The sequence below is a fragment of the Pinus tabuliformis genome, chromosome 2_2, assembly GCF_031772625.1.
Source record: "Pinus tabuliformis cultivar Carrire ecotype Pingquan chromosome 2_2, CPIR1, whole genome shotgun sequence".
In the NCBI taxonomy this organism is placed as follows: domain Eukaryota; kingdom Viridiplantae; phylum Streptophyta; class Pinopsida; order Pinales; family Pinaceae; genus Pinus; species Pinus tabuliformis.
The window spans coordinates 447,796,657-447,817,419 of NC_142300.1; positions in this window are offsets into that span (position 1 = coordinate 447,796,657).

The following is a 20,763-nucleotide window of genomic DNA, read 5'->3' on the forward strand; positions in this document are numbered from 1 at the left end:
GATGCGGAGTGAAAGTGTCATGTTCAAGAGCGACTTGCTACCAATAAAGGTTTTTCAAGTTTTCTACCCAATTTTTCCCCAGTCATTGCTGACCAGTACCTCTTTATTTTTTTCAAGCTTGAGGAGGATAACATATGCTTGTTCTATAATTTTCCCTTCGGGCGAACCCATTGCTATGTTTTAACGAGCCTAGCGATAGTGAAACTCGTTCTTGTCTGTATGGACAAGTTTTTCACTATTAGGTTTTAACGAGTTTAACGACAAGGATAACTCGGTCCTTTTCAATTTTAGAGAGTCTGAAAAAGGGATGTAAAGAAAACTCCAATAATCCTTTTTCGTCATATAATCCCTTGAGTCCGAAAAAGCATAAAACAATACAAAATGGATGAATTTTCGGTACTTTTAACGAGCCAAACAAAACAAGTGCTCGATCTTTTTGTGTAATAATCCCTCAAGTCCAAAAAGATTAAAATCTAAAGGAGGGATAGCACTTCCGGTCACTTTAACGAGCTGGAAAGGCCAATGGCTCGGAAATCTTTTCATATTTTACGAGTCAATTGAAAAGAGCTTAAAGGAGACTCGTTTTTTGAGGAACGAGTGATAAATTTGGGTAGCAGCTGATTCCAGGTAAGGTTTGGAATTTTCCAATCATGGCAGCGTCACAAGGATGGCTAACAGGATCACTCTTCGCAGCTGTTCCTCAAAAAGGGTAAACAATCAAATGGAGGTGAATGATCAACCAAAACAAAGTGGAGGTGATGATGAGAACACCACCAAGTCTTCAAAGGCTGATTATAATACATTCACGATGGTTATTTACCGGAGAATGGTTCATTTTTTAATGAAATTAAACTCTGGGGGAACATTTTCTCATTGCTTATGTTTATTTTTTAACGAGCTTGAATTCCGCGTTAAAATTGCTCGAAATAATGGTCACTGATTTTCTTGATTTTACCATTAATAACTTTGTTCCTTCAAAGGTCGTATTGCCTGCTCAATTGCTTCATCAAACTAGTTAGAAATGAACAATATATGTTTGAAAAATGAGTCAAAACACTAATATTTTACTTGAATTACGTGAAAAGTAATTTAAAAGTGGTTTTTTACCTCTCATTTTACCATTTCATTTGAACTTTGGTTTGTTGGAGCTTTGGAGGTGCTTTCCCCCTTGATTTTCACTAGCTGATTCCAGGAGATTCTGTGGACGATTCTTGGCGCCGTCTGGACCAGGTAGGAGCTAAACTTGAGCTCTTTAGTTTCATTCTTTCCTTTTTGAATTCTGAGCATGTTTTCTGGTTTTTCTGAGCCTCTGGGGTTTGAAAAACTCGCCCTAGCTCCATCGCACCCTTTCTATATCGAAAGGTGTGTTGCATGTTGGCCTGGCCATTGGCCAGTTATCTTGCAACGCACCTAGAACACTGCTGGGGGTGCGATGGGCGCAAGGAGGGAAATTTGTGCACAGTTTCTCATGGAAATTTTTGCCTGTTTTTCACCAAATCAGGATCTGACTCTTCTCTTGTTTGATTTCAGAGATTCATCGGAGCAAAATGCCTATTACATGGTGAGAACGTGAGCATGAAGAAGAGGACATGCTTGCTTTACATGATCCGGTTACGGTAAATGCATTGCGGAACTGTGGCTTGTTCAAGTTTTTCCGCATCTCTAGCATGAGGCAACAAATCAACTTGTTGCAATATTTGCTCGATGCACGGGATCCTACCACCCAGGTGTTCCAGATTAGGGGCAAATCTATCCCCTTGACTATCGTGGACATCTATTTTTTGACCGGCTTATCGAGGCGGGGTGCCCCTATCTCATTATCAGGTTCGGCCCGTGGGGGTGAATCTGTGAGAGATTACATTCACAGGTATTGCAAAGAGGGATCTCAACCGAGTAAAGATGGCAAGATCAATATCTAAGATGTCACTGATAGGCCCTTGAGGACCATTCTGTTCACTTTTGCTAGAATGGCTGGTAATGTGGCTCTTCATGTGGCCAACCGGTCTTATATGTAGTATGCCCTAGAATGCCTTGAACCAAAGGTGTTCAACTGGAGTGATGCAGTACTCTTTGTGATGAAAGAACAATTGACCAAGGTGAAAAACAAAAGATTGAAGAACTTTGGAAATGTTTCTATTTTGACCGCTTTTTCCTTGGAAAAGATCCCGCTGATGTAGCCGCAGTATGTTTCACTTGGTTTACCTCCACCCACTGAGCCACGGATGCAGAGATGGGTCGACCATATGTCCAGACATGCTAGTCAGTCTCAGGTTTCCTTTTCTGATACCTTCTTCGGGTGGTTCGATCGTCAAGAGATGGTTTTTTCCGAGTATCCATATGCTGGTATGGATTTCCAGGGTGACCCGGATTTGGTACTATCGGCTGGCGAGCAGTGGGGCGTCATTGGTAAATTCTTTGACAATATCTCTGTTTATCGTTTCTCCTTATAATGTTCTTGTGCTTTTTCTATCAAGACTAATCAAAACTCATGTTCTCATGCAGATGTTAGACCAGTTCGTCCAATAGTACGCCTGAGAGTGCCAGCTGCCGCTCCAGCAGGAGAGGTTGTGGGAAGGGCTATCCTTCATGACCTTGATGTGGCCGAGACTCTTTCAGCATTACAGGACTAGATTGAGGGCCTAACCCTTGGTATTCCAGATGTGAGGACTGATGAGCTGCCTCTGAGGTTGTAGCGACATACTACTGGCGTGCCGAGTCGATGGACTAGGCTTTTGCGCATGATTGCATAGGCGGTGACTTGTTATCACCAACATCATTAGACTAGGGTGCCCCCTAGCGTTTTGAGTTTTGGGTCATTTGACCAATTTTTGTCTTGGTTACAGAACATTATGTGTAAACCATAAACAATTATATATATATATTTTTGATTTTCGGAGCTTTATTTTGGTTAAGTTACATGATCCTAATGCAAATGCTGATGAAATGCTTCTTTTTACAAATGTTGCAAATGTCTATCTATAACATAATTTTCCAATGAGTCTGTTAATGTGTTTAAGTTTCTGGAAATATGCTGATATTGAATAAAATCAAATTGCCTTTCCAAAATATTGACCCTTAGGAACATGCGATAGATCGCTGGATTTCGGATGGAGTAGATACCAGTGAGTTGTAGTATGACGAGCTGTGAGTCTAGCCTGACGACAAGTCGATGTATGCCATGTGTGATGGCATCAGAGAGAAGTTCTATCAACACGCTATATTCAGCGATGTTATTTGTTGACCGACCAATACATACCCCTCTGAAACTTACTAACTCGTCGCTTGGATCAAAAATGGCCTAGGCCACAGAAGATAGGTTCCGCGAACTACGACTCGCTCCGTCAGCATATCCAACAAAAGATTCCAATAGGTTCGACATCTGCAACAAATGTAAAAAGTGGATTACTCGACCAGGACAATTACTCTTAGTGTAAACAAAAATGTAACAAAATCATATGAGTTACTACACTAAATCATGTGTAGTAACGCTTAAGGTACAACCCATTACAAGGTTGCGCCAGTGGAATCCCATCATAATCCATTAACTCGTAGGCTCCTTTTGCTAACACTCTCTTAACAATATAGGGGCCCATCCATAAAGACTTGAACTTACCTGCTCCCAATTTATCGGATTCCTGGTCATAAAGTAAGACCAAGTCACCTTCTGAGAAGACACGGGGTTTGACATTCTTGTCGAACTGCACCTTGTCTCATTTCTTATGGGATTTGCTAGCCAAAGCGACATCACGACGGGTTTCATCCAATTGGATTAGTTCCAAGAAACGAGCCTTCTCTTCCGAAGTTCTGGGGAGAAGATCGACTACGAGTTTGAGGGACGAGATTTCACACTGAACTAGTAAGATTGCCTCTAGGCCATACACCAGTTGGAAGGGTGTAAACCCAGTTGCATTCCTTACCGATATTCGGTATTCCCACAAGGACGAGTATAGGATCAGGTGCCAACTCCTTTTGTGGACTCCAATCATCCTTTGCAGCATCCGCTTGAGGACCTTGTTGATTGCTTCAACTTGTTTGTTGGCCTACGGATAATATGGAGTAGAGCTGTCGTGGGACAACCCTAGTTTGGCAGCCAATTCAACCATCATGTGATTACGAAAATGCGATCCATGATCTGTGACTATAGCCTGTGGAACGCCGAATCTGGCGACTATATGATTGAAAAATAAAAGGGTAGCTGTTTCGCTGATGTTGTTTAACGTAGGCATCGCCTCGGCCCATTTGGTAAAATAGTCTACCACGACTATGATATACTCATGCCCCCTGGTCGAGGTGGGGTTACATGTCATGAAATCAATGCCCCATTTGGTGAATGGCCCAACAGCAACTATCGGTTACAAAGGCGTGGGTGGTTTTCTGGTTTTGCTATCGAAAATTTGACATGCATGGCAACTTTTAACTGCGGTTATGCAATCTTTGAACACTGTTGGCCAGAAGTATCCTACTCATAAAATTTTTTGCACCGTAGCATAACCAAATTGATGCCCCCCACACATGCCTAAATGGGAATCATTCAGGACTTTTGCAGCCTCCTCATGGGTGAGGCACCTCCTCAGAACTATATCGACACCACGACGGTAAAGTGTATCACCGACGATCATGTAGTCTTTTGATTGGTATCGAATACGTTTTTGTTCTGAGTAAGAGGTGTTAGAACTATATTTTTGGGTTTGGGGATAGATGATTATATCACCATACCACGGATTGCTTGAAGATATCAGAAACATAGATTCATCCATGATTGTTTCTTCGGATGTTTCATCGTTAGATGACGATGGGAGATCGCATAGTAATTCCGCGAAAACCAGGGATTTCTTTGATTTGGATTTTATGCATTCTAGATCAAACTCTTGGAGAATTGCTATCCATTTTGAATATTTTCCCCCCAGCAACTGTCGCGACAAAATATAAGTCATGGGGTTGCAATCTGACAAGATGGTAGTTTTTCGAAAGAGGACATAATGTTGAAATCTCTGTATCGCTTGAACAGTTGCGAGAGCCAGCTTTTCAACATAGGAATATTTGCTTTATGTGTCATTTAAGTTTCTACTTAAATAATATATGGGATATTCAATTCCATTATCTTCTTGAACTAAAACCATTGCTATGGTTGTATCCGTTGCAACCAGATACAAGTTAAAGTCTTTTTGATAATCAAGAGCGTACATTAATGATGCTTTCATTAGGGATTCCTTTAAAGCATCAAAGGAAGCTTGCACAACCTAATCCCAGTCAAAGGGTACTTCTTTTTTCAATAGACGTGTATAACCTTTAGCAAGTTCCACGTAATTTGGAATGAACCTCCTCAGAAAGTTTTCTTTCCCTTGGATTTTCTGAATCTGAAGCAAATTTGAAGGTGAAGGCAAATTTATGATTTCCTGAACCTTAAATGGGTTGAGACGAATCCTGTCCGTTGAGACTACAAAGCCAAGCAAACGACCAGAACTGACACAGAACACACATTTGTGTGGATTGAGTCGTATCTTGTAGTGTCGACAACGTAGAAATATCGCTCTCAAATGCTGCCGATGATCGGTTCGCTTTCGCGAATGAGCCGGAAGGTCATCGAGATATGGTTGAACAATGTTTTTGATGTCATGGAAGGCATAATTCATTGCCCTCTAAAATGTTTCCCCTACGTTCTTTAAACCAAAGGGTAATTTGCAATATGCAAATGTGCCCCACGGATAAATAAATGCAGTCTTTGACTGGTCCTGTGGGCGGATATTTATTTGATTATACATGGAGAATCCATCCATAAATGAAAATATTTCACATCCGATGCATTCATCAATTATCTGGTCAATAAAGGGTGTAGGGTAGTTGTCCTTCGAACAAGCTTGATTTACATCCCTATAATCGATGCACACTCTAATTGTTCCTTTCTTTTTCATCACGGAAACAATGTTCAATACCCAATCGGTTAGAGGAACTGGGTAAATAAAACCAGCATGGAGAAGCTTTTCAACTTCTGCCTTGATGGTAGCGGCTTTCTTGGGGTGCACTTGCCGTAGCCGTTGTCATACCGGTTTGACATCTAGATACATCTTTATCTCATGTTCAACTATACTCGAGTCAATGCCTGGCATTTCATCATATGACCAAGCAAAGACATCTCTGAATTCGCTAAAGAGAGCGTTATATATTTCCAGTTCTGAAGGAGAACAACATTTGACGACATAAATATTTTCTACAACATCTGTTTTGGTCGAGATATTTATGGTGATAGTCTCTTCAATATTGGACAAGTTTCATTCGGAATCCACCGTGTTTACAGTATTTGATAGGAAATCAAAAACTGAAGGATGATGGAGGTCATCAGGAGTATCTTCTTGACAATCCGGAAGATGGGAACGATGGTGGTAATCTTCCCATGGCGCCCCTTCAATTATCATTGACTGAATAATTCCTTCGTCGGTGTAATGCACTTGCGACCAAGGATCTGAACGGGTGTCATATTCCTTAGACCTATCTATCCAAACGCTTGATGAGCGTTGATTCGGGTCTTCCTCCCATGCCGAGAACATTGATTGCTACAATATTTCTATTGGGCTTGGAGGCAGTACCTGCTGATGATCCATGTTAATATCGTTTTCTGAGATCTTTTGAAACAAAGATATCATATTGCAGGTTCCTACCGTTGCCACTTCCGCCAGATTGATTGGAGGTAGGAGGGCAAAAGTCCCCATTAATATAAGATCTTTTAGTAGGCCTACTCCGATATTTTGAAGCGAATGGGGGCTTCCATGGATCATCGAAATGCTTCCTGTAACTTGGGAACTATTGGGGAGAAATGTTTGTTGGTTGACGATTGTAATTCCTCCTTGAAAAGGAAATGCAATCTTCCTAAAGTAGGTCGACACAACCGCAACCATAGCATATATCCATGGTCTTCCTAGTAGGATGTTGTAATCGAGGTTTCTGTCGATTACTTCGACATCTATTTCTACTATTTTCCCCCCTAGTTCAACTTGCAAGTTACTTAGAATACCATATGGTGTATATGTTCGTCCATCAAATGCTTTTAATGTCGTCGAAGATCGTGACAAGGTTGGAGATCCTAAAGTTTTCCAGCAACTCATCGACATAATACATGTAGATGCCCCCTCATCAATAATTGTTCAATGAACAGTTTTGTTGAGGGCTTTCACTTGAATGAGGAAAGCTAGTTGGGCTGGTAACTAAGGATCATATCCTTTGTGATTAAAGGACACAAGATTAGAATCCTTTGGGTCTATCCCACCTATAGTTGATAATAAAGCCTCCTTTTGGGATGGGCAATTTTGTAGTACCTCAAGTGTTGACATAGCGGATGGCGATTGGGCCAGATCTTCCACTATATTATAATGTTGTGCTGCTCTGGCACGAGGATTAAATGTCGACTTGAGTACTACTCCCTTTGGCGGTTTTATTGTTAGCTCTAGAATAATGGGCGGCTCAACTTCTGTCGAAGTTGTTGTCGAACTACTAGGTTGATCTTTATCCTTGTTGTTCGACAGCTGTGGATTCCCGTAATCTTTATTCCTTGTCGATATCAAAGCATCATTTTGCTATTTCGAAACCGACAACAGCAGCACTTGGGACAGGGAAGCATTTTCACTAGCAACCAGATTTGTTCCTAGATTTGGAAACGGATCAGTCAATACCGTCGAGTTTTTTGAATTCTTAATGAATCTTTTAAGCTCAGCTTTATGTGGACAATCTCTTGTCCAATGATCCTCATCACATATTAAGCATGGACTTTTTGGTTTCCTATCCCCAGGAGGGTTTGCAGAAGAATTTTCAGGTGACGATTCCTCCTGTTTCTTCTTCTTCCCTTTGTTTTTCTTCTTGCCTCCTGGTTGCTTGGTTTCTTTGCCTTTATCATTCGAGATGGCATTTACTTCCGAGGTGAGAAGTTCTTCTTTTGCATTTTGACTGGAATTCTTACGGGCCTTCTTAGATTTAGCCTTTGTCTATTTCGTGTCTGTCATACCAATCACGCCATCGTCGGCATGAAAGTCATTGTTCGATTTAGGAGGAGGAGGGATGGAAAATTCCAGTTTGGGAGCGTCAGGGATTTTATTGTAGAGTGTGCCAGACTGGGTATAAATCAAGTCTAAATATTGCGCACGAGCAATAACTTTCTCTTCAGTGATGACTCCTCCTTTTGCCACATCTTTTGTAATGGAAGGTAATAATGACTTAATAAACCATTCAGCTAAATGCTGATCAGGAACATACGTTTTTACCATTCTACGACGACATCACCACCCATGAATATGATCGGATATGTGAGTGGTCATTGTTTGCTTGAAATTGGTAAGAAGTTCTGTTCCCATTTTGTACCTTATTGGTAACTGAAAATGGGTTAAAAAAGTTGTGGCCAGGGTACTGAAGTTGTCAAACGAAGCTCTGGGTAACTCGATATGCCATTTTGCTGCCGGACTAGTTAACGTCCTCTAAAAAGGGTGAAGCCTAATCGAATCATCATTTAGGGTGTTTGAAGAACACCACAGACGAAATTTCATCACATGATTCGATGGGTCTTCACCCCGATTTCCATTAAATTTAGGAATATCTGACGGAAGTTTATGCGGAATCACTGGCCACCAAGGGGCGTAAGAAATTGGATCGTTCGTTAGCTGATTTAGATCTGGTAACTCTAAAGTCGCCACGAAGGGTAACTGTTGATTCAGATTTGGCGAAGCATACCCAGGATAGGATGGAATGGCCTGAGCAGTTGGTCTTTGCATACCTGCATAATGCATTTGATGCTGGTAACTTTGGTAAGGTTGATGGGCATAACCATTGTAGAATGGTTGATTTTGACCGTTTTGAATATATGACTGCCCACTATTTGCAAAGATTTGTTGCTCAGATCCTTGGTATACTTGTTGGAATTGCGGTTGTTGGTATTGCACCAGCCATGGTTGCGAGGCCATGTGTTGTTGTCCAATACTGACCGTTTGACCAAGATGAGGGGTAATTGTACCCGTTTGGGCCTGTGTCATTCCACTAGTTGGCGATTGTGGTTGAGTCACAGGGACAAGAGGTTGTTGCATTACAACCTGAGAAACCTGAGGTTGGCATACAACAGGCAACGCTTCTACTTGCGACACCGTCACAATAGCCAGCGTAGTTGGTATATTAGACATAGGTAAACAATGTTGCATCGAATATACAACTCTTGGTTGTTGAGGCAGTATTGCCACCCAACCACTAGATGTAATTCCAGCATAACTTGAATTTTGTTGTGAACTCTCGTATGGTTGTCCTCTCGGAGGAGACAATGAAAGGGTATATTGCCCCCCATACAACGGTAATCTGGTACTTAAAGGAATGCTTTGCCTTGAGGACCGGACTGCCCAAATTGACACCGCGAAGGATCAATTTGCTGAGACTCAACATAAGAGTTCCCGAATACCATTCCGGATGAACAAACAGGAACAGACCATACTGTCGAGATAGCCCTTGAGTGGGTCCCATCTAGCGATTGAGAGCTAGTTCGGACAGATGGTATGTCAGCAAACATTGTCGGAGTGACAACAGGAAGTTTTGTTGTCGCTGTGTCGGATGACACAGTCCTAGATGTCGACGGTTGTTCGGACATTTCTAGTCTATCCAAAATATTTCCTAGCAATTCTACAAGAGCTTTCGATAATGGTAGACTAATTTCTGTTGAAGAAGGATATAGGGTGATCCCAACTCCAAATTGCGATGGAGTGCTAGATGGAGGATCTTCCACAATCTCTTCTATAGCAATCAGACCAGGTGGAAGAGGTAGACCGTCAGGTCCGTAAAATATTTCCGGTTCCGAAGAAGGTATAGAATCCGCAGCGACAGATGTTTGGGGAATAGCACCTTCCGAATCAGCTGTAGATGGAGCTGGTTTAGTAATACAAGTGTTTACCTTCACACTAGGATCAGTTCTACTATCCTTTGGTGGCTGCTGAACTTCTTCTGTAAAGGCAGGGATACCAGAAATGTTTGGAGTAACCGAAGTCTCCGATGGTGTTGGAACACTTGTTCTAACTTTACCAGGGGATTTGGAACCGGTTAAATGAGTTCGCTTTGTCTGTAACAGTTTCGATTCTGAAGAAAAAGACGGTTGACTCATAAGCCTCCGCGAACAACGGGGTTTCAATTAAATTTCTTCCACGATTGCGGATTACTCGATCAACTAAAAATAAAGGGGAAATATGTTTCCGAATTAAATGAATTTTAGATGCTTTGACACAACTTGTTTCTTCAATTTTTAAGAGTCAAGAAAAAACAAAAGATGACTCTATTCGCCTTCGATTTTTAATGAGCTTGAAGTGACAAGTTCTCAGATGGACCTTTTCCTTAAAGGAGTCTGAAAAGGAATGAAAGGGACTACTCTGGAAATCTAGACAGAGGGATTACCAAACCAATCGCAAAACTGCATAATACTTTTTACGGTACGACAATCAATCTTCCTGAATGCTGTGTTCAGTGCATTGCGATCGATAGGGCGGCAGACATGGCTTCCTATGGATAAAGGATAAAGCCTATTGTGGTCTCCCAATATATACTTGACGGTACGTGGGAGCACAAGTTCGTACTGGTACTTATCATCTCAAAGTGGAGGAATCACCCAACCAACAGTGAAAACAATAGTTACCAGACTTTACGACGCTGGAATACGTCTCTAGCCTAGACTTCTAAATGTTGTGCGTTAGGTTCCAAAGTGTTTTTAGATTCATTAAATTTATTTTATAGTTGATATTGCTTAAGAAATTTTCCTTTTAGGTTCACCACGTGATGAAGATGTACAATTCCTAAAATGCAATCTAAGATGACAAACAATCATTTAATCTTCTTTTTGCAATGAAAATCCTAGCTACTAAGGAAAGAGAGACGATACTCTTTCAACATAGAGCAGAGATCACACACTATATGCACTGTCCTAAATCAAACCAAAAGCAGTCTAAATGCAAATGCACATGCATGTATTTGTTTTCAGCCTTCTTAATGTGTGAATGATAAAAAGAAAGCTAAGCACAAATCCGAATTATTTTTCAAAGCGACATTACTAACAATTTTCTTTTCAAGACAAAATGAAGACAACGATGACACTTTGCGATTTGGAATTGAAAACTTGCTTTTGACACTTGAAAAACTACCAATTCAAATCAAATACAAGAGTAACAGTGTAATCGACTATCAAGAACAATCGGATTCTCTTCTATGACCGAAAACGACACTTGCGACACTTTCAAATCAAGAAACGACAGTTCAATTACGCTACTTCTTTGTAAAAGAGAACTCAAAATGGCTCAAAATACATAAAAACATTTACAGTTATTTGCACAATGGAGGTGGAATAATTGCAAGGAAGGGGGTTTCAACAGAGGTATACTGACTACAGGCAGCAAAACTCCTGAATAGAGCTGAAAAGAGTGAACACAGAAACCAAAATCTAAGAGCAGAAGAGGTCTGATCAGCGCACCTGTAACACAGGGAAGGTGAAATGCAACACACCTACTACACTCAGGAAGTGCAATGCATTCAGTTTCCAATGAAGAGACAGTGCGATGGTCCAGGGATGAGACTTAAGCTGGGTTCCGAGTCACAGTTTGCAGCTTAGTTCAGGGATTTAGGCCGGGCAAGTGGTAATCAGTAAATCAATCACAGGGGTAGATCTAAGGAGGTTACTAGAGCCACCACAAGGGCAATTAGAGAGCTTTTAAATCAATTGATCAATTTATAAACGAAACCTGGAGATAGACTAAAGCAGCATTGATCTACTTTGCACTTGCATAGAAAATGCAGTTCGAAGGCTAGCTGGATTGAATTCAGGCTTCGTCTGTAAGTTTATAAAGTAAACAAATATAGACAAACAAACAATCTATTCGCTCCCCAGTGGAGTCGCCATTTTGTTACCGGGAAATCTAGTGTCTATGCAGAGCTGCTAGTCCCACTAAGGCTGGTAGCTACCTTAGAAAAAAACAAACTAAAACCACTTTCGTTTTCCTTTAATTGAAGTAGATAAGAGGGGAATAAAGGAGACCAACCTCTTTCTTGCGCTTGGTTCCTTGCTTGATTCCTCTCCCTTCTGATAGATCTTTGCCACTCGCTTCCTTGTCTACCCAGCTTCAAAGAGCACTTGTAGAATCAAAGCAGCATAACACTATCCAAGAACATAGATCTATTATCATAAACAATATAGGACAAGACATATATTGACCACACAAATGTATATAAAATCAATCATACAAGAATGTGGAGGAAAACTTGAATAGTTTTATTGATAATCAAGAAAGAGAAAAGAGGATTACAACCAATTGTTCTGACCCAGTGTCATCCTCTCAGCAAGAAAGCCCTTCTTCACCTCATGAAAAGCTTAGATCACCCAACACTATGATGTTACACCAAGAAACCAGTAGAACTTCCTTACAAGATACAAAATTCCAGCCTCTGGATACCTGGGATGAGGGATCCATATATAGATGTTTGCAAGGGAGGTGAGTCAGCTTCTAAGATTTGATTAGTGACCTCTCTCTGATAGTTTTTTATTCCACTTGGAGATTGATGATCTCTTACTCATCCCTGGGCGAATGCAGAGAGGCAAGTGTCACAGGAGAAGTTTCTGGAAGATTCCATGATCCTCCACCTTGCGGATTGACCCTGCCATTTGTCCACTCTCGCCCATCGCACCCCATAGAAGGGATTTTCAACATAGGTGGGATGCAACGCACTTTGACCATGGAGCAGGTGAAATGGTCCAGTTTTGACTAGTTCTGAGTAGTTTTTCATGGAGAATTTCTGGGAGATGCTGTAATCAGTTTACCTTGTTCTTTTAGGGGTTGGGACAACACTTTTAGGGACTTAAGATCCCTTGGTTTATGGACATTTATAATTGGGGTTGCAGTGCCCAAAAATGTCTATAGCTTTCAGATAGATGTAAAGTGTAAAGGAAAAGTCATCTCTTCATGGTCTAAATTTTTAAAAGCTCTTAGGAAACCATTCTATCCTTTAGGATACATGCAGCAAGCTATTATTGACTAGCAGCATCTGAGGCAAGGTAAAGGGCAAAGTGTTTAGGAGTTTACTCAGGAGTTTAGGAAGAAAGCATTGGCGCTTGTTATTTCGTTGGATACACATGAAACTTTTTTAAAATACATTGGCAGTCTACATTCATATTTGCAACATACTTTATTGATGTTTAATCCTGATGATTTTTATGAAGTGTGTGTTCAGGCCATACATATTGAATCAGGTGGAAGACCCTTCAAGTTTTCATCGCAGTCATCCAAAGAGTTGGAAACCAAAGATTTCAGTGACAGTAAGGGGAAGAACATTTCGAAGAGAAAGAAATCAGTGATAGCTCAGAAGGAAATACCTACTTGTTCTCATTTCCAGATAATCGGTCATGATGAATCTAAGTGTTGGAAACTTCATCCAAAACTTAAGCCCAAAAAGTTCCTTAAGAAGAAGGATGAAAGAAGGCCATTGCAGCATTCCAACAAGATCTAGGTTTAGATTCAGGTGATGAAAGGAGGATAACCATCATGGTTACAATAGGTAGAACTTCTGACACTGGTTCAAGTTTGAAAATTATTGCATCTTCATCAAACATAAATCCTTAAAATGAGGATAAAAGAGTTGAATTGTTTAACATAAGGATAACCTCTAAGCATACAAACATAGATACAATTTTTGACAGTGGATCACAGGCGAATTTCATATCTGAATATTTAGTTAAAAGTTTGGGTTTGGAAACACAGAATCATCCAATACCTTACCCATTAGGATGGCTAAATAAATCAACTCAGACAAAATTCACCAAACAATGTCAATTACGATTTGCCATAACAACTAATTACATTGATGAAGTGGAATTAGATGTGGTTCCAGTAGACATATGTGGAGTTATCTTAGGAAGTCCTTAACTTTATGATCGTGATGCAGTATTTTATAGGACATAACATAAATATCACGTTAAGAAAGATGGGGTTGAATTTATTGTCAGGGCACATCAAAACAAAAATCACTTGAATTCAGTTAATGTTAATTAGATGAAGCGATTAATAAGTTCAACTAAAAGATTTGTAATCATGTGTGTGAAAGGACAAGATAACAATTGACATGATGCTTGTTTAAGTTATGAGACTCAGCTTAAAAATGATTTGATTCAAGAGATAGAAACTATTCTAGTTCTATGGAAAACCAAACATCTTACTCATAAGTAGGGAATACAACATGAATTACAGTTTGTGCCTAAAGCACCTCTTCCTAATGTTAGAATGAATCAATTCAGTTCAAGTTTGGAAATTAATAGATACGGGGATACAAGTTAGTATTGGGGAAAGTCAGTGTTAAATTTCTCTTGTATTGTGTCACCATTTCATGTTTTAAACAATTTGGAAACCTAATTTCAAGTGGAGAGGAAACCTATTTGTTTTCATATCAAAGCCTTTTGTAAAGCAGTGTAAAAGTGTCTAAGGGAAACTTATGCATCAAGGGAAAGTTCTAAACGATGGAAACATCATTTAATGAATAAGGAAAAAGTGATTCAAACAAATAAACAACTAATTCAATACTTTCAAAGGAAAACTAAGTTGCAACGAATTTCACCTTATAGTTTGATATGTTCATTGCAGCAAGTTCACTTAGTAATCAGGAATCAGGAAAGTATAGCTGGTTTGATGTCAAAAGTATCTTTGATTGTCTCTGTCATTCCACAAAATAAATTGTTTAAACATGTTGATGGTAGTAAACAACATCTAGTAGAGACTGTTTTCAAAGATTATGAATCACTAGCTCATGGTTCTTCGTGGAAAGAAATCAATTTCCATGTTCATAACAGGTTGTTTGCCCATCGTCACAAGTTGTTCATATTACAGATGGATGAAACAGGTCACCGACTCAAAAGGTACCATGGTCAGCATCATCAGGGTCATCACTTGCAAGTGATTGATCAAATGTATTGGTACATCGTCAGGTTAAGGTGGAAAGAGAGGGAGTTCTACCCTCATCGACTATTTGATTATTCAAACTTTTGTAGTCCAAAAGCTTTCAACTGGAGAGGAACAATCCAAGAGGATCTCATCAGATCATTGCATGGGTGTTCAGAGTTGTCGTCAATTCAGTTCAGTGTCGTCAGCTTCGACAGTGTTGGTTATGGATCAGGTTGTTCAGGTAACATGGTTTTCATGGCGTTCAGTTAAAGGGTCAAGGGTTGTTTTTCTTAGGACTTAGGCTTAGGGTGGTTGAAACTATTGCATGTGAGTCCTAACAACCACCCTAAGCCTAATGGGTAAGGTCTTGGATGATTCTGTGTTTCTGATGTGGTTTGCATGTGAGTCCTAACAACCACCCTAAGCCTAAGTGCTAAGAAAAACAACCCTCGACCTATGTTTAAATGCATTGCAAAACATTACAATTCAATACACAGTTGACCGTAGTCTAAACCATCAGCAAACCACATCAGCAACATGTGAAAGGGTCATCTAAGACTATCAGGTTTCCTAAACTACCAACCTGACCGCATCGGAACCGTCAGAAGATAGGTCACATGTGACCAAGGTATGTAATACATTCGGAGTTTTCACCACAGCATTGAAACCATCGGAGTTAGCAAACTGCGGCGAAACATATAGTCACATGTGAAAAGAGCGTAAAGATCGCCAATGTTTTAGCTATCACCGCAGTGCTAATGGAGATTGTTTCCATGTGAACGAAGATATATGAAACCATCACCGGACTACCAGGGGAGATCGAGAAGGTGGCACCTGGTGGTTATATTGCCAACACTCACATGCAACGGTTTCAACCTCCGCCCAGTTAGTCTGATCGCCAGTGGTTGTGGAGTTTAATGTAATGTTTATTTTGGGTTTTTTATGGTTTTTTTTGTTGAAACCGTTGCATGTGAATCCTAACAACCACCCTAAGCCTAAGTCCTAAGAAAAATAATACTTTCAAAGGCAAACTAAGTTGCAACGAATTTCATCTTATAATTTGATATGTTCATTGCAACAAGTTCACTTAGTGTTACATAAAATATTGTCACCATGACTATTTGTAGTCAGTATGGGTCTATCATCATTCATATTGTCCTCCTAAGCAAGTCTCAAACCTCAGCTCTTCATGTCAAGCTTTGAAAATGAGAGAAAGACCTTAAAAATCAATAAAGTTCTGGTTCCGCACTTTCTCTCACTGCTGCCTGCGGTCCCGCACCCCCTGTTCATGATACCTGCGGACCTGCCAGCTCTGTCTCTAAAGGAGTGGGTGCGGACCCCTGTGAAAGTAAAAAAGGCACAAGTTTATTCTTAAAAACTCACTTTGGGTTAATTCCAAATGATTCTAGAAGGAATCTTGACGCTGATGGTTTGCTCCTAGGTGGTTCATGCATCCCAAAAGTGAAGGAGCTAATCCCTTGATGAGAGGAGCTTATCCCTTTGAAGGAGGGCTTTATCACTTTGAAGGAGGACCTAGTAACTTCCCTCCATTGCACTATAAATTAAGGCATTGGGCTGGTTGCTAGGGAAGTTAGAAGCTGAACATTTTTGAGGGTAAATCCTATTGGAATTGAGACTTCCTAGTTAAGCTTGAGAGGAGAGATCACATACCTTTTGGCTTCATTGGGAAGAGAGTGAAACTTGTCAAAGTAGAGGAGACTTCTTGCTGGACCCCGGGAGGAGCTTGTACAACATCAAGGCATAAGGTTGTAAAGTTCTTATTTGATTTAAGTTAATACAATCAGATTCATTTTTCTCAACAAATTGTCTTATGTGATTTGTTTCATGAATTCCTTGATCATCATGATAAGTATGATTTATTATATTGGCTTTTCAGGTGCTATTTAATTTGTGTGCTTGTTTGTGTTTGCAGATTCTCTACAAGGGAGCTCATTTGGATCAACAGAGCGAGGCTTCCACAAACTTGCATTGGACCCAAGGTAGGCCTAAAACACTTGTTTTCCTTTATTTATAAATTGCATATTTAGAGAAAGATAGAATTTGTTTGGTTTGCTTGTCGCTAGATATCATTAGATACTAGGGAGGTCGGTCTTTTCCGCAAGAATGACTTATCCAGTCGACAAAATGGCGACTCCACTGGGGACTTGATTTTTTCCTTGTTTTTGCTTTGACTTGAGAAACTGTGTTTTCGTTTCTGTTTTTGGCTTGATGTGTGTGGGATTGGGTAGGTTTAGTTAATATTGAATTATTTTTTGTTTTTCATACTTTTGGGAGAGGACCGAACCCTCTGCTTGTAACACAGTGCGGACCTATCCGCACTTTTGCTTTACACACAGTGCAGTCCCGCACCTGTGTGAACTGCGGGCCTGCGGACCCTGTCAAAATTTTGAAAAACCTAAGATTTTATCTTTCACTCAGCTTAGGATTTGTTTAGGTGTTTTTAACCTCTGCCCAGATCTGCACATGACTTGTCAAGAACTTTTCTTAGGTTAATTCCATTGGCATTAAAGTTTTAGGTGAAATTCCTAGAAGTTTTGGTTGTCGGGTTTGATTTTCATTTTGGTCTTGTAGTAGCTCAGAGCTTAGAAGCCTCAGATCACCTTGGTTTTTACTGGCCTTCTTATGAGTCTGACCGTTTGCAAAATCTGCCTTTGTTGAGGAATCCATCTTATGTTTCTCTTTGCGAAACTTCGAAAGGACTTGTGTTGAAAATTTTGGATTTCATTTTTAGAAAAGAAAACAAAAATTGGTTGTTTTTTTACTGATTTGTGATTCTGGACAAATTAGTCCTTAGTTTTCTTATAGCTAAGTAAAACATCCTTGAAAAGAAATCTTGTAAGCTTTTACTTCAAATAGTTTTTTAGAATTTATAGATCTCAAGATTAGATTTATCCATAGTTTTGAGTGTTTTATAAAAATAAAAAAAATCTCTTTTGAAAAAGTTTGTTTTAGTAGATTTGAGTGTTTTAAAGAAAAGGGAAATTTTCGTGAGCATAACTAGTTGTCTCGTTTTTAAGTGTATTGGAAAAGACAAAAATCTCTTCTTTTGATTTGTTTGTTAAAGAAAGATTTGTTTTTACAAGCATTTGCATTCTCAACTCTTTCCTAGATAGAGATTCATTGAAGGGAAAAGACTTCTTATCATCTTAAGTGCATTTTTTTAGTGATTTGGAGTGAAGTCTTCACACCATAAGTTTCATCTCTGCACCTTTTGACTTAAGAAAAAACCAATAAAAATAACGCTTAAAGTAAAATCTATCTAGTAATCTTTTTATTTCTAGGGCTCTATATCACCAACATAGCTTAGGCTAGTATCTTGGAGTAGTGAGTAATTAACTCTCCAAGATAGTAAAACAAACAAGTAGCTATATCTTGAGGTAGGAGATCAAATCCAATTGTTACATCTATGCTCTGGGAAAGCTCCTCTTAAAGGAGAAGCACGAGATCATATCTGAACCAGTGTGGGAATCAATCCTTCCTCATTGGGAACGATAGAAGATATTCACGTATTAAAAATGGTAAACCTCAGATTAACCATTGTCGAGGAGCCTGGGGTCACTTGTTGGTAAACCTTGGATTATGTCAAGGAGCCTTCAAGGGGATTGAGCTTGTTACTCTGCCCTTGCGTGTGTATCGGATCGTAGACTGTTCCCCCAGGTATATTTGTTTCCGTTGGTAACCTTAGTGACCATATTCTATAGGATTCTTTCCTAAGGTGACAGTGGAGGGAAGATCCCACTGTACCTGGAGCAGACATTGGCTAGACTCACTTGGATTTTCTGGGGGGTTCTCTTCACTCGAGATAGTTTAGTGGAGAAACTTGTGCCAGTCTATTCATTAAGCAAGTTGTCGGGGTAACTGTTCCAACCGCCATTTCTGTATTGAATTCTGCGACATTGGATTTCATCACCAACTAGTGATTTCAGTACGGAAAGTTACTGTTTGTGTGTGGTTTGATCTCCTAGATTCTTTAGGCGTGTGATTCAAAATCGTTTGGTTCTTTAGAGGCTTTAGGTGGTTTTCATTGAGATTTTTCTTTGTTTGCGTGTGAAGTAGTTAAAATATTTAATTGTGGCTGAATTACCGAGGAAGTCCCGTAGACTTCGGGGCCAACCTCCTGACTTTTCACCGAGCCAGCCTAAAGGGCTACGAGCCCTTGTAACTCCTAGATACACTAGAGTTGGGTCACCTGAAGAAGGAGAGTCTTCATTGGTTGTACATCCTGATTATCAAGCTTTAGTAACAGATTATAATCCGCAATCTATTTCATTTTCCAAAATTACTGATAGTTTTTCATCTACTAGTGATTTAGCTGAGGAACCTAAAATATCTGAACCTGAAACTGAATTTGCTACTACTCCAACATCAGGATTTGCCTCTCCAACTTCTAGTGGTCCTGGTTCACCCAGGGTGGAAAGAGTAATTACCCAAAATTTTCCTTATGGACTTATAGCTATTGAAGAACTTGCTACTCTGGAAGAAGGTATCCCTATCCCTGAAAATCAACCAGCTATAGAACTTAGGGAGCGTGAATCGATCTTTTACAGTCCACCTAGGAGCAACGCTTGGTATCTTTCATTGACCAATTTTTTGGAAAACCCGGGACTAAGTTTTTCACCACCTCGCATTCCTTTTCACGCAACACCTAGGGGTTATTATCCTCCGTTAAATATGTCAAGACAGTTGTCCATGTTTTCTCAATCTCCAGAAACCTTTTTATACGGTGGTCCTTCTGTTCCCCCTGGGTATCAATCACTTACCGGTACTTTCTCGGGAGCATCTCCTCAACCTATTGAACAAGGGTTATTAACTGGAAATAATGGAACTAAGCCGTTGAGTGTAGAAGATATTCTTATGATGTCAGGTACTATTCCTAATCCTCAACCTCAAGGTGGCTAGTTACCGCTTGGGGGGCAACCTCAAGGTACTCGATTTCCGCCTGGGGGGCAAACTCAAGGACAATACATACCTACGGGACAGTACGTTCCTCAAGGTCAACCTCAGACTCAGTATGTACCTCAAGGTCAACCCCAGTATCAATATGTACCTCAAGGTCAACCCCAGTATCAGTACGTGCCTCAAGGTTATCAACCTCAAGGTCAGTACCCAACCGAAGGTTTCCAATCACCTTTCGGTCAATCATTTGTCCAAGGAGCTGGAAATGTACCTTTGAATTATCAACCCTACCCTCAACCCGGTTATGGTCCTCAATATTCTCAACCTGTTATGGGTCCGTACCCCGGAATGAACTTAGTGTGGGATCCATATCAATCTCAACATATCTTGCAACTGAATGTGCAGTTGTCATCTCAATCTAGACAATCCTTGGTTTCTGGTTCACCCCAGCAACCTGTCCAGTCTACTATTCAAACTTCTACACCTTCTGTAGTTTCTCAGCCTGGGCCTAGTACGCCTCGTACTCCGCCTCAAATGACTGCTGCAACTGCTGCAACATTTGTTCAATCTACCCCACCTACTTTTGGAGTATCGACAGCTCTGGTTTCTACTGTTCCTGTATCCACTCCTCAGACATCTTTACCTCAGTCTGGATCCACAATTCAGACTTCAGTTCAAATGCCTGTAGGACAACCTGGTCCAAGTACGGTTGTCACAAGTCAACCTCAATTTACTTATCAACCATACCAGGGACAGTACCAATTCGGTCCTGCTATGTAGCAGCCAGTCTATCGGTATCAACCGTACCCTGGATATACATATCAGCAACCTCAACAACCCCAGTACAGTCCGGTTAATCCTGGTTTTCCAGGAGGATATAATATCCCGAATGCAATTCCAATTCCTAGTTATCTTGGATATCCTC